The sequence below is a fragment of the Leptonychotes weddellii genome, chromosome 3 (assembly GCF_054177405.1).
Source record: "Leptonychotes weddellii isolate Sample4059 chromosome 3, ASM5417740v2, whole genome shotgun sequence".
Taxonomy (NCBI): domain Eukaryota; kingdom Metazoa; phylum Chordata; class Mammalia; order Carnivora; family Phocidae; genus Leptonychotes; species Leptonychotes weddellii.
In genome coordinates, this window is record NC_138371.1 from 62,235,552 (window position 1) to 62,249,772 (window position 14,221).

The 14,221-nt window shown below is 36.5% G+C and overlaps 1 long non-coding RNA gene across 1 annotated transcript in view; it reads left to right on the forward strand.

Annotated features, from left to right (window-relative positions):
• The window catches only part of LOC145720796 (uncharacterized), a 47,086-nt gene extending 34,886 nt beyond the window's left edge, over positions 1 to 12,200 (forward strand). The window contains exon 3 of the long non-coding RNA XR_014144005.1: positions 11,907 to 12,200. This is a non-coding gene — a long non-coding RNA (uncharacterized LOC145720796). The remainder of the gene's footprint in view (positions 1 to 11,906) is intronic.
• Positions 12,201 to 14,221: the final 2,021 nt, after the last annotated feature.

Here is a 14,221-nt window from a genome sequence, read left to right on the forward strand (position 1 = left end):
GGTCTCACTGATATGAGGAATTCTTAATCTCAGGAAACAAACTGAGGGTTGCTGGAGTGGTGGGGGTGGGAGGGATGGCGTGGCTGGGTGATAGACACTGGGGAGGGTATGTGCTATGGTGAGCACTGTGAATTGTGCAAGACTGTTGAATCACAGACCTGTGCCTCTGAAACAAATAATACAATATATGTTAAAAAAAAAGAAGATAGTAGGAAGGGAAAAATGAAGGGGGGGAAATTGGAGGGGGAGATGAACTATGAGAGACTATGGACTCTGAGAAACAAACTGAGGGTTCAAGAGGGGAGGGGGTGGGGGATGAGTTAGCCTGGTGATGGGTATTAAAGAGGGCACGTACTGAATGGAACACTGGTGTTATACGCAAACAATGAATCATGGAACACTACATCAAAAACTAATGATGTATGGTGATTAGCATAACATAATAAAATTAAAAAAACGTAAAAAAATAAATGACACTATTTTAAAACAGTAGTTTAGAAAGTGGGTATTACTAAAAACATGTTAAATTTAAAATTCATGACTTGAGAATCTGTTAAATTTCAGGAGCTTGCTTTGAAAAGTATTATGCTATTGGTGATACATGAGTTAAAAAGCACATTTTGCATAACATGTGTGCAGACTGGTCCTCTAGTGACTTAAAGACTGAGGGTTGGAGAAGTTAAATGACTGATCCCACTCAGGGCTTCTAACTCTCAACTCCAGATTTTTTTCCTATATCATGCACCCCTCAGAGAAAAAAAAACTGGTAGGAATTAACCTTTATTCATACTTACATGAATAATAGAATAGCTTTAAGTGATTGTACATAACAACATATATATATATATGTACATATATATGGATATGTACATATGCTGTTTTTAAGTCTTATCACGTTACCAAATAAGGTAACGTGACTGGATGATAAAGGTTACCCAGAATTTGAGGGAAAAATGCTCTGGGACTGAGTATCAAGACATGATTCTGGAGTGAGGGACACTGTGGGATAATGAGAAACTTAGAAGCCTCAATCTCCCTCAAAGAAAGAGGATATTTACAGGAATTAAACACAAAACATGAAAGAATAAAGGCATCATTGATTTGGAAGAGATAGGTTCATAATCCCTTGCACTCATGTTGCAGATTTAGGCATGAAGACAAATATTCTTCTGCAGTGAGAACCTGCATATAATCCTGAGCTTGTTTTCCTGGTCAACCCCTGACCAGAGCAGGTGGATTGTTGAATCCTTTAACATTACGACTTGGTCATAGAAAAATGAAATGGTTGAGGGAATGGGGGTGCTGTCATATGGACTTGTTTTACCAGATATTCAAAAAACACATTTAACAAGTTCATGTGGATCATTTATAAATATTTTTAAAATAAATTGCAAAATTCATAAGGTCATTATGGGTGATGATGGTATTTTCATCTTCGGAAATAGCTGTATTTGTAGTTACATGGTATCTTATAAAGTTCCGTGACTTTATTTGCAGAGAACACTGTTTTCAATTCTCTAATTTGTTGAGACACATGAAGCTCTTTCAGACTTTTAGAGTGAAGCATTATTGAGATTTTCTACACAATACAGGAAACCTAGATAAGAAGGTTTCCCTGTTAATCTGCATGGGTAGATGTGCTCTGTGAATGCCTTCTGCATTCCTAGTGCCCACCTTGTGAAAGCCACTAAGCCATTCCTGAGGAAGAAGCAAAATGATCCAATTTGAGACTTTCTTAAGAATCTCTAAGAGAAAAATGTACTACTAGCGTGGCATGGTGATTCCACGCAAGAATAGAGTGTTTTAACTTACAATCTTAAAACCATAGACTGTCAGGTTTGGAAGGGTTCTTTAAAGTACTTACCCAACCAGTCGAAGTTCCATTGTCCCTCACCTTGCTATAAGGTAGTCATTCAGTGTCTGTTTAAATATCTACAGTGACAGGAGTTCCATCACCTTTGGAGATAGTTTATAGGGGAACCACAATTACTGGGACTAGTTTGACCTCCTGAGGTTAGAAGGAGGCCAAACCCAGTGATATGAAGAGAGTGCCATGTCACATCACCTTGGAGTTAGTATTCCCATGAAAAATGCCCACTTTTCGATTAATTGTTTCTCCTGTGACAGTTCACGTTCCTTTCCCATCCTAGCCAATTGTGTCAGCAGTAGGAGAGGGAAGTTTACCACTTACCCACCCCTCTGCCAGCCTCCTGCACTTAAAGATGCACCCAGCAATAACTTTGTAGTTGCTTATTTCAATGTTTCCCCAAGTGGGTTCTGTGGGACATCGTTCTCACAAGCATACTATATGAAAAAAGTTTCAAAGGGCAAATACATTCAGGAAATGTTGCAAATCTATATGCTTCTCATTGCAATTCACAGTGAACAGGATCATACTAAAAGCTCTAGGAAGCCCTTGAGAAAAGAAACCTGTTTAACTTTCTATGGTTTAGTATTCCCCAAACTTCTTTGATCTTAGAACCCTTTTTCAAGTAACATCTGCTAGCATTTCTTTGAACCAACTGTTCTTTCAAAATGCATGTTGAGAAATGCTGGCCATAAATTTACTGAGATGTCAAATCATACGAGGAGGATGGAACAAATATTTGGTCAAGTACGTTTTTAGTAATAGGAGATGTCATGTAATAAGAAGAAAAGACAACATCATCACCACTGTATCATTGTTTTCTGCCTTTGCTCTCCCTGGTTTTGCCCAAGTCCTCCCCTTGGGGTCTCACGATTTTGCTCATTTGTCTTGTTCTATGCATGAGCATTACAGCCTCATACAAACTACAGGTCAGAGACCATTTATAAGAATTCTGTGGAGCCTTAAAACACCATAAATAAGACCACCACTATAATGTTCTTTTTAAAAGAAGGGTAATGGGTTGGGAAGAATTAGCCAGAGCAACTATTACAAGCATTCACTTTTCTTCATTATAAAGACAAGTGGTTATATGGCATGAAATTCCTTGCCAGACAAAAAAATAAAATGACCAAAACACTTGATGAATATTTAATAATTAAAGATAATTTATTCTCAAGTGGAGTTTACCAAAGAAGGTCCTAGAAACAGGTTTTTTTTCTTTTTCTTTTTTAAGCTAGATGCCAAGCTATGGGAGCAATATAAAATCTTAGCAAGCCACACCGAGAAGGAAAAAAAAAAAAGGTCTTTTTATTTAAACTATATTTTATAGGTAAATGCTTGGAATTGTGGCTTTCAGTTGATATTTCCTTGTTATGATTAGGTGATATTTGCAACAAGGGTTTAATACTCTGACCTGTGTTTTATTACTTATCAGTAATTTTATAGCTAACGACCAAACTAAAGCAAAATCAGAAAATGGACACAATTATGGTAGAATTTACAGAGAATACAATTCATCTCCTCTGAGAAGGCAATATAAAATCTCTCCATTGCTATAATGGGTCATTCTCAAATGGGGGTTCTCTAGATTGTTTGATTAGACAACATTTTAAGAATTAAGAGAAAACGCTCCTATAATGTGGTGGTTTTGTAACAAGAAAATAAGGTTTCCTTTTTTAAATCTCCTTTTTTGGACATGTGCCAATACTCTTCATAATGATAATTTGATAATTACTGTATTTCTAAGTTGAGGAAACTGGTAGAAAATAAAATATCCTTTGTTGGCAGTCAGTAAATGTTAAAAAAAAAAAAAACCAACAACCCTGAAAACAGAATCAGCAGGGTTCTTCAGAATATAAAACTGAGAAAATGGAATTGACTGAGATGTTGCCCAACAATAATAATTTATGAATTGTAGTGTTATATATATATATATATATATATAAAATTCACATACACACACATGCATGCACATACTCACACATATACAAGAACCATTTCCAAGAATGTGTATTAAAATTTGATAGGAGAAAAAAATAAATGGGATCTTCCTTTATTTTATGGTCTTTAAAATTGGAAATCATAAGAAGTGAGTTCACATAAAGTACTAAGAAAAGCAGATGAGAAGATCTCTGCATTTATTTCAGTGCTTTGACTATGAAACTAGCAGGTATTGATTAAAAGTTGTTATACTGATAGGCATTCAATAAATCATGTGGAATGCATTAGTATTTTTAGATTGAGGAATATGTCTGTAAAATTTCCTAAACATAAATACCATCTCATTACAGCCACCACATACCTGTGGTGTTCTGAGAGGGACAGGGTGGGCTTTTGAATCCCAGCTCTGCCCCTCATTAGCTGTGTGATCATAGGCGAGTTACAGACACCTCTGAGCGTCCACCATTGGTTATTGTATGCAAAACAGATGTAACAGCGGCATCCTCACTGGGCCGTGATCATGACTCATACAAGATTCCAGAGTGTCCTCCCTTTAGTAAGTATATAATAAATCTTGTATCTCTTTCCGTCTCCTTCTCTTTCTTCTTCTCCTCCTCCTCCTTCTTCCTCTTACCTTTCATTTTCCTCCTCCATCCTCATTGTTATTAAACTCCCTGCTATTGACATCTCATTTAGAATTACCATATCTCAGCTCTCCATGGAATCAGACTTCACTAGGTCAAAGGCAAATGTGCCACAACTGCAGTTATCAAAAATAGAGTGACCTTGACAGAGTAATGAAAAGACGACACAAACGAGAACTGTGGTGCCTCAGTTCCCCAGATTTTTTCCTTCCATGAACTCCACGTTAAAATATGTCCAGCGATGCAATGGAAGGATTCCTAAGGAGGCTCCCAGAGCAGCTGGCTTGAGCACAAGGGTGGGAAGCGTGTCTCCATCTGGTCTGCACTGTCCCGGCTGAACTACCTGTCTCTAGCTTCTCTCCCCAGCTTCACCGCCCTCACAGGCAGCGCGGGTTGGGGAGTTGCGGGGGGAAGGGGTAGGGGTGGTGTGGAGCGAGGATTTAAGAATTCAGCAGCAAAAGTTGAAGAAATTATGAGGATTCTGACATTTAAGAATTTCTTTTTGCAGTGCCTTATAATTTTTAAATGTCAGAGAGAATTGGAGTGGCTATTAAGTCAGATCCTAGCACAGAGTTAGGTCGGTTTTATTTTACTAAAATCGGCTTGTGTACGTCTTGTAAGTAAATACCGTACTCCAACGTGACCATCTCTTTTCCTCATCTGTAACTACTCTATCATTGGTTTTAAGATTAAGGGCCACGATTTCAAAGATATAGCTATAAAAACAAAAGCAGAGTCACTTTATTGGCTATGGGTTTTGTTTTTGTTTTTGTTTGTCTATTAGGGCAATAAAACAAGAAAGAAGCTAACATGTTCGATGTGTTTCACATCCAAATAGTTCTATTATCAAAAGCCTCTTCAATAAGCAGCATAAGAGCACCCCATTCAGAGACCCCAGAGTCTCCTTTAGAGTAATATTGATATTTAGATTTTCTATAGAAATTAGGCTGTAAAATAGTGTTCTTTCAAAAGTAAACCCAAAGGAAAAAATCCACGAAATTGCATTTTCACTTAATTTACTATCAATAAGAGGAAAGAGAGTTTTAAAATCTGTAACAAACACCAAGTTACTAAGTATGTGACCTGCTAGTAGGAAAGGGAAATTCTAGATGTACAACTGAATCTGCTCTTGAAGTTTCTCTGTGATCTTGTATGTACACAAATAATTTTTGAATGATTGGTTCCCCATCCTTAAGGTGTGGTCCAAAGGCCATATTCCTAATGAAATTTTCCAAGACTCCTCCAGATGGGAGCATTTTCTTTCCACTCTGAATTTCCAAAATGTTTTTTTCTCTACTTCTCTTTTATTGCTTATTAGGTTTTACATTATGTTGCCATTATTTCCATATTAGCTTTTACATTATGTTGTCCTTATTTCCTATTTAAATGCCAGTCCAGGAAAGCAGAGCTTTTTGTCTTAATTATTTTTATATTCACCATACTGCCTTACATGAAATAAATACTTGTATTATTAAATATGTGAATGAAGGAATGAATGACTCCCCACTTGAAGTCTGTTACTTTGAGACTAACTGCCAAAGTGAGACATGCACACACACACACCCCTATACATGCACATTCAGTCAAGAGTGATCTCATTCTCTTTCACTCTCTTCCCATATTTCACTCATTAAGATGCTGAATGAAGCTCAGAGAAACCAAATACTAAAAGAAGATACACAATATGTCCAAGAACACTCCTGAAAGTGTTTTTCAACTGGAAGAAAACTTAAAGATTATATTGTTTGATACTTCTACTCTTTCCTCAACCATTTATGTATGCATGTACATATTTATGTATGTATATATGTATGTATGTGCTTATCTATTATTCTATTATTTTTAACCAAATAAGAGGCTCAGAAAGGAAAGTGATCAGTAAAGGCCATATCAGGACTTGCTGGCAAGAACTTGGACTAAAAGACTGTTCTCCCTGTCGCACATTATAGAGCCTGGAAATGGTATTGTTTCTGTGATACACGAACCCAGTAGTAGCTTTTCCATTTGGCTCAGCCAAACCAGTTCACACACATTACATAGGAACTGGACCTGTCTGAGAATGCCCTATATGGATAGGTCTGGAAGATTTAGGGGAGACAACACATGTGTCTATGACGGCAAAAACCACTGAAAACATACAGCCTACTTTTTACCTTTATCTTAGTGTATCACTTTCCTCTTTTTATGAAAGAATCTTTCTAGATACCACTGCTTGCGGTTCTCACAACTATGAAAAAGATATGCATTCTCCCATTTCTTCTCCCACCTTTGATGAGGAAAGGGAGAGCTGTTTAAGTTTATAAACTGAATTGGAGACAGAACCAAGGTTTGTACCTAAACGTTTCAAGTCATAGCCTGCTGTCCTTTCATCTGCTGTCATCCCCTCATGTGTGTGGGATATCACATAAAGAACCTAGAAAACAAAAAATAATTGTGTTTCTGTAGAAATGTTAACCATTGTCCTAATAAAATACTTTTCAACGGAGGAAATGAAAATATTTTTTGAACTTGCAATGTGTAGACCCCGGTGGCTATGCTTTATAGGTCAGGGAAGTTAGAGAAGGCCCTTTTATTGTGTTCTTTTTCCATGCCGAGACTCAAGCCTAAACAGTTAGCCTATCTTTCTTTAGTGATCCTGTTTTTGTTGGTTAATTGAGTTTCGTTTATGATTTTATTCGATATGTCAGTAGCTTTTTATGCAAACAACAGCAACAAAATCAAACACAGAAATATAGTATGTGAATACCGGATAAACATGGTTGAGAGTTTGAGGTATCTTTCCAAACTTTTTATGTAATATAAAAGTACATTATCTAAACATGTCATATAGGGATATTTAAAAATTGAACTGTATGTGGGCGCCTGGGTGGCTCAGTTGTTAAGCATCTGCCTTCGGCTCAGGTCATGATCCCAGAGTCCTGGGATCGAGCCCCGCATCGGGCTGCCTGCTCAGCGGGAAGCCTGCTTCTCCTTCTCCCACTCCCCCTGCTTGTGTTCCCTCTCTCACTGTGTCTCTCTCTGTCAAATAAATAAATAAAATCTTAAAAAAAAAAAAATTGAACTGTATGTGTATCATTCTATAATTGCCTTTTTAACTTCACAGTATGATTTCTAAACTGCATTTAACCCTACTCCTAGTACAGATATTTAGCTTATTGGTCATTTTTTTGGTTTTGGTTTTGTTTTGTTCCATTACTAGATGAATCTACTATGGGTATTCTGTCCCTTCCACATTTGTATGCCAATGTAGCTGTTTTCTTATGACAAAATCTTAGATGTAGAATAGCTGGGTCGTGCAGGGGAGGTTCCCCAACAGCACACTGTGACATGAAGGTTGCATTTAGGCATATTAGGAAGTGCCCATGGGGTCAATACCTGGGGAACGGAACGGAAGGAAAGAGGACTTTGAGAAGTTGGTGGCCATGCAGTCTCAGGGAAAGCCTCGGCTGACCCTATAGGGAAAATTTAAGCTGGGATGCCCTCTCAGAGTTGCCTTTAGCTGGACTGAGGTGGACGGTCCCAAAATTGATTAGTCACTGGATGTCGGCTGCCCAAGGAAGGAGGCCAGCCTGCCCTTGAGCAAGGTGGTTCTCTTCAGCCAGAGTGATTCCTGAAGACTGTTGACAGCTGAGGGCTGTCTGCCAGCAGCACGGCCAGCAGCTGGGGGAATGAGTCCGAAATTTCTGAAAGGGGGTCTGGGTGGTGCATCCCTGCACTGTGTCAAATTGATATATTTATAAATTGATAAATCGTACCAGATTACCATCCAAAAATTTGTTAAAATGCTCTAATTTTACCAGGAGTATGTGAGAATGCTTGTTGCCCCAAATCCTTAACACTAACAACTGTCAGTCTTTATTATATTTGCCAATGTGATAGACAAAAAAAATCCTTTGTTGTTTTAATTTGCATTCATTTATTAGTGAGATTAATATCTTTTCATACATTTAAAGGCCATGCGTATTTCTTCTTTAGTGACTTGCCTGCTTATGCCTCTTTTGCCATTTTCTATTGTGCTCATCTTTATGCAGTAAGGATATTAACCATTTATTTGTCACATATGTTGCATGCATCTTCTGAGTTTGCAAACTGCTTTTTAGTATGCTTTATATATCCTTCAATGTTGTCTTTCATATATTCAAATCTGTCCATATTTTCTTAGTTTCTACCCTCTATGGTAAGAATTCAAGATTATTCAAGATTATAAATATATCTTTACATACACTGTAATACTTTGTGGTATATTGACTCCATTTGAATTTTTTAAATAAATATGTATAACATGATACTACAGTTGAAGTTTGTATTGAGGCATCAAGATATGATACCTTATTCTAAGCTATCTAGATGGGGCAGGCGAAACATAATGCAGCTGTTACAATTTTATATTGTGATGGTTGCAGGACTCGTCAACCTCTCAATGATATCTAGGGTAGGTGAGGGTCAGGAGCTGCTGATTAAAGGAGTGGACATTGTTTAGATAAAGCTCTTCGAGTCCTGGGAATCTCACTATCAGCCTCAGCGGGAGGAGTGGCATGGTGGGGCTCCCTTCACTTTAAGGAGACCACTTAACTAGTTCAACTGTCCTCTGAAGTTTCAGGGCACAGTGGGTAGGTGTCTGATGCGGGATGGAGAACTGAAAGGACAAGTGACTAGCTTACTAGCTTCTTTGATGTTAGAATGAAGGGCAGATTGCTACTGAGTGGCTGATCTGCATTCCCAGAATTTCTTAGAACAGAGGTTTCTGAGTGTTTCCTATGATCAGAAGCCCATCCCATGCCCCTCAACACAGAAGCATAGAACATGGGGTCATCTTAGGTCTTGTCCCAAAGGGTCACTGATGAGGGCAAAGAGATATCAGCAGAACTCCGATTATATTTAAAGGAGAAAAAAGGAGACAAGACAAAGTTTATAATTGTAACCTATAAGCCTGCTTCTTCCACATAATAGTTACAGTAGCATGAGGCAAGGTTCTAATTTTTTTCATAAGTGTAGCCAATTCTTCCAATATTATTTATAAAACAATGTACCCTTTCATTCACGGATTTAAAAACCACTTTTAAAAAATATGTTAAATTTGAATATCTATTTACTTGTTCATGTATTCCACAATGTTCTAAAAACATACTCATTCTTCTGGGCGCCTGGGTGGCACAGTCTGTTAAGTGTCCAACTCTTGGTTTCAGCTCAGGTTGGGGTCTCAGAGTCGTGAGATCAACTCCCGTGTGGGGCTCTGCACCCAGTGGGGAGTTGGCTTAAGACACTCTCTCCCTACCCCCCTTTATCTTCCCTCTCTCTGTCTTTCAAATAAATAAATAAATCTTTAAAAAAAAAGAATATAATCATTCTTCTGCATTGTCATATTCTGTTAGTAAAAGGAATTGATAAACTATTTCAGTATCTTGTTAGAGAAATTTATTATCATTTTGGTCTAAACATTTTTTTCTCTATGTTAGCATTTATGTTTTTAAATGAACAAAATAAACTCAATTAAGCAACCTTCCAAATTGTAGTTATTTTATTGGAATTCCAACAAATTTCCAGAGTGTTTTGGGGAGACATCTTTTATAAAATTTAGACTTCCCACCAAATACTTGGTATATCTTTATCTCCTTCAGTAACTATTTATGGCTTTTTTCCTATATATCCATACAATTCTTATTATATCCAATCCTAGATATCATATATTTTAACTATTATGATGAATTGGATCATTCATTCTCATACTTGTAAACATCATAGGATTATATATATAGTAAGTATAATATATATTATATATATAATTATATGTGCTGATAAATGCTTAATAGCTGACTCTCTGGAGGAGTAACAAAATCCCTGACTTTTAGAATTTGTAATTTTTCATGGTATTAGTATTTCTACCATTTTATTTCTTAAAATACCTATGGGCCTCCATGCCACCAGATGTGGAATTAGGAAAAGTATGCTGAATTTACTCCTGTGAGCTGTTATAAACCAATTCTAGTGTATCACTCTTCCTTACATCTTTTCTAGCCAAATAATACTTAAATGATTATAATCAACTGTGATGTTCAAAGTAAACTTTATAAATAAGAATTTAGAACCTAATAACTAGAATCTAAGGACCTAGAAATTAAAATGTAGAGAAAAATTAAGATATATTATCCTTAAATGTATTTGTTTCCTTGAATTCATTACTCATCACTATGCCTAGTATACATTAATTGGGGAAACATTTATGGTGATTTATCTTGGCCTTCTTCATAGGGGCTCTCGATCTCATGGTTTTTCTTTTCCTGTTGGCACCTGGTCTACGGTTGGCCTTGTAGATGAGTGAAGTGCACTGCATTGCATGTGGGGGTCTACCATACTCAACAGGTTTGAAGTCTGCATTTGACCATGCAAGTTCTCTGTGCCAAGTAGACTTTGAGAGAAGTGACTTCAAGCATAGGGTTCTTGTGAAATTCTCAAAGCTTTTCCATGTGTTCTTTGTTGGGGCAGCTCCCCAAACTTTCCTCTGCATCTGCTGGTTGTATTTGACAAGTGCTTGTGCCGGGTCAGAGTTAAAATTCACAGTGGGAATGTTGTCGAAATTAACTGGACTTCTGAACTTTTTTTTTTTTTTTTTTTGCTTTCACTCATTTTTGTTGTGATGAACCAAATTTACCTATTAAGATGCTAGCTTCATTCTCTCATCTTTATCGCTCAATTAGGAGCCATCAATATTTACCTTAAATTAAATCTAAGGACAAATGCTGCATCCAGTTGTTTGGGACTCAACTAAACTTCACTCATCCATCATCTCTGCTTTCCTTCCCACTCTCCCAAATTGGAGTTATAGGTATTTTCCCAGTCACTATTTCATGCTTAAGGGTTTTCCAGGCCTTTTGGGGAATATAGTTCCCATTACTTTTGAAGTAGCTCCTTTCTTTGTCATATGAGTTTGCTAGGGCTGTTATAACAAACTACCACAGGCTTAATGACTTTAACAAGAAATGTATTTCCTCACAGTTCTGGAGACTGAGTCTCTCCTTGGCTTGTAGATGACCATTTTTTCTCTGTGTCTTCACATGGTCTTGTCTCTTTGTGTGTCCTCATTTTCTCTTCTTGTAAGAATGCCAGTCATACTGGATTGGGGTCCATCTAAATTATCTCATTTAAAGACCCTGTCTCTAAATATAGTCCCATTCTGAGGACTAAGGGTTGAACTTTAACATATGACTTTTGGGGGGCACAATTCAACCCATAGCAACACCAGAACACCAGGGTTGACTTTTAAAATATTATGTATTAGTTGGCATTTTATTTCATCTCCTTATTTGATGATACCTAATCTGGTTTGCCATTCTTAATTCTGTCTTTCTTATTTTTATATTTTCTTGGACTTTTCAATAGGATATAGGGAAAGGGGGAAGATAAACACATGGACGCAAATTGCTATCTTTATTTTGAAATCTTCTGATGTTTTCCAGTGCCTGTGCAGGAAACAAAGAGACAAGAAAACATATCATCAGCGATTACTACTGTGGACACTTCTACCCTAACACCGAAGGGCATGAATCTTCAGTGAAGAATAAAACTGAAATGCTATCATATTTCGTATTCATCTGAATTGGTCCAAAATGTTTATAAACCACATTTTAAAGTTGTTGATTAAAGTATAATTAAACATTAGCATGATTTATAAAGTTAAAGATGAATTACAATAGAAATATTTGTGAATTTTCTGAGATCATGGCCATAATATCATAGTAATGCTAAGCATTCACAAATATTTCCATTGTATTAATATCTATATAATGTATATAACATAATATATTAATTTACAATATTTCTGCCTACTTGTATCTAATTGTAATCTTATTTTCTAGTTATATCAAAACATGAGTCTTTATAAACTACAAAAGCATTGTTAACAAGAATGGTTAAAAATGGGTCTTAAGGTTTCTTATTGTAAGAACATTGCTTGTGAATGAATTCCATTCTACCCTCTTGACGCCTCAGCCCACACAACTAATACAACTGCTCCCTTTAATTAAAATGAGAAAATATATTACTTATAAAACTTGGTCTTAAGCAGAGCTAGATACAAAATCTATAGTTCCCATAATGGGAGAGGCACTGTAAAATGGAATAAAATGATAAATTGATAAATACATTGTATAATTATTTGTTCCCCGTTGCTATCTATCTTTTATCACTGGCAAAAAGTACGAAAGAATTATAAAGCCTCAGTTTTAATAAAAGAAAAACTAAGAATTATATAACTTATAAGATCTTACAGTTTAAAAAGTTTTTGAAATTAAAATTCTTTTTAGATCTTTTTACCCTTTACATCATTTTTCTCTTCTCTTTATAATAATTAACAAAATCCTTCCAGATAATTTCTCCTGTCATTTATCTCAAAAGAGCCAAATCATGGAGGCGAAAACAGTTTTCAATGGCATGTCCTATTTTGTACTTGTCCACGGATGCTTTGGTCATACATTGGAAAAATGAAAACAAATGCAGCTGTATTATGAGATGAACTTTAGATACCAAGTAAGTATTCCCTGGAGGGGAAGAAACAGAAATATGAGCTACTCACTCTGGGAGCTTTTCAAGTCCTCTAATCTGTTTGAAATTATTTTGATGCCATTAATTAAAGATTAGAGCTTTCTTGTTGCAAGCAAACCTCAGTTTGGCATTCTGTACCTGCTGTCATAATGGTTGTTAGGATTCTGGAATCAGGATTTCCTTTTATTGTGCCTGAAGTACAGTTGGGTGTTTCTACTTACCATTACATTTTGACTCAAATGAAATGTTCACATTTCTGCTCATAACAGAGATATTTTCTGAGAGGGGGAGGAAGGAATGTGGAGATTGGGGGAATCAACCCAAATGGGCCACTGTGCTCACATATATTTGATCATAAAGATTGGTGAAAATACTCTCTGCCTCCAAAGCTTTGCTTATAGGTTTCATATTAAATGAAAGAGACACAGTAATGCAGAGCTATATTTAGAAACCTATTCACACTCAAAGCATTTTCAAGATGTTTCTATAATAATGTAAAAACCAGAAAAAAGACTGCACCATTGTTTTATTGTGTTTATCCATAGGAATATAAAACCAAATGGCTGTTCCTCAGGGAAGTAGAGAATCTAATATGTATTTCATTTTAACTCTGTTTAAAATAAAGTATCAAGGTGCTACTTGGCTTTCCTGGACTCTTGGCTTATGCCCCACTTTTAAGGCAGTTTTTAAAACTCCAGGGTTTCCAGGCTAGGTCCTGGGACACATATAAAGACTAGGTTGAATCCATCATAACTGTCCAGTGTTGAGAAGCAAAATAATCAAAATAGCATTTACCTACTAAATGTCAGATTCATTTCTCTCTTTTTTATAACTCCCAACTACTCTGTTAAAGTAGGTTGTTTTACCCACGCTTGTAGAGGGGAAAAAAATGGACTCAGAGAATAATCATGGTACCCAGGTTTGAAACACAGAACTGTCTTACTCAAAAGGCTACATTGATTCCAACTCATGAAGCTGCCTCCCAAATATTCAAGCACCTATACTGATCCCATGGCTTATAGTTACTACAGTGCATATGAAGTCACAGGAATGGAAGGGAAGAATAGTTGAGGTGAATCACAATTCTAAACCTTCTTTTGGCTCTACCCAAGAGGTTCAACCAAGTAGTTGAACCAAAGGAATGAAAACATATATATACATAACCTCTATAACCCATTCTCAAGGACTTCCTAATCAGGAAATGGCTTGGATGAATTACAGACACACTAAG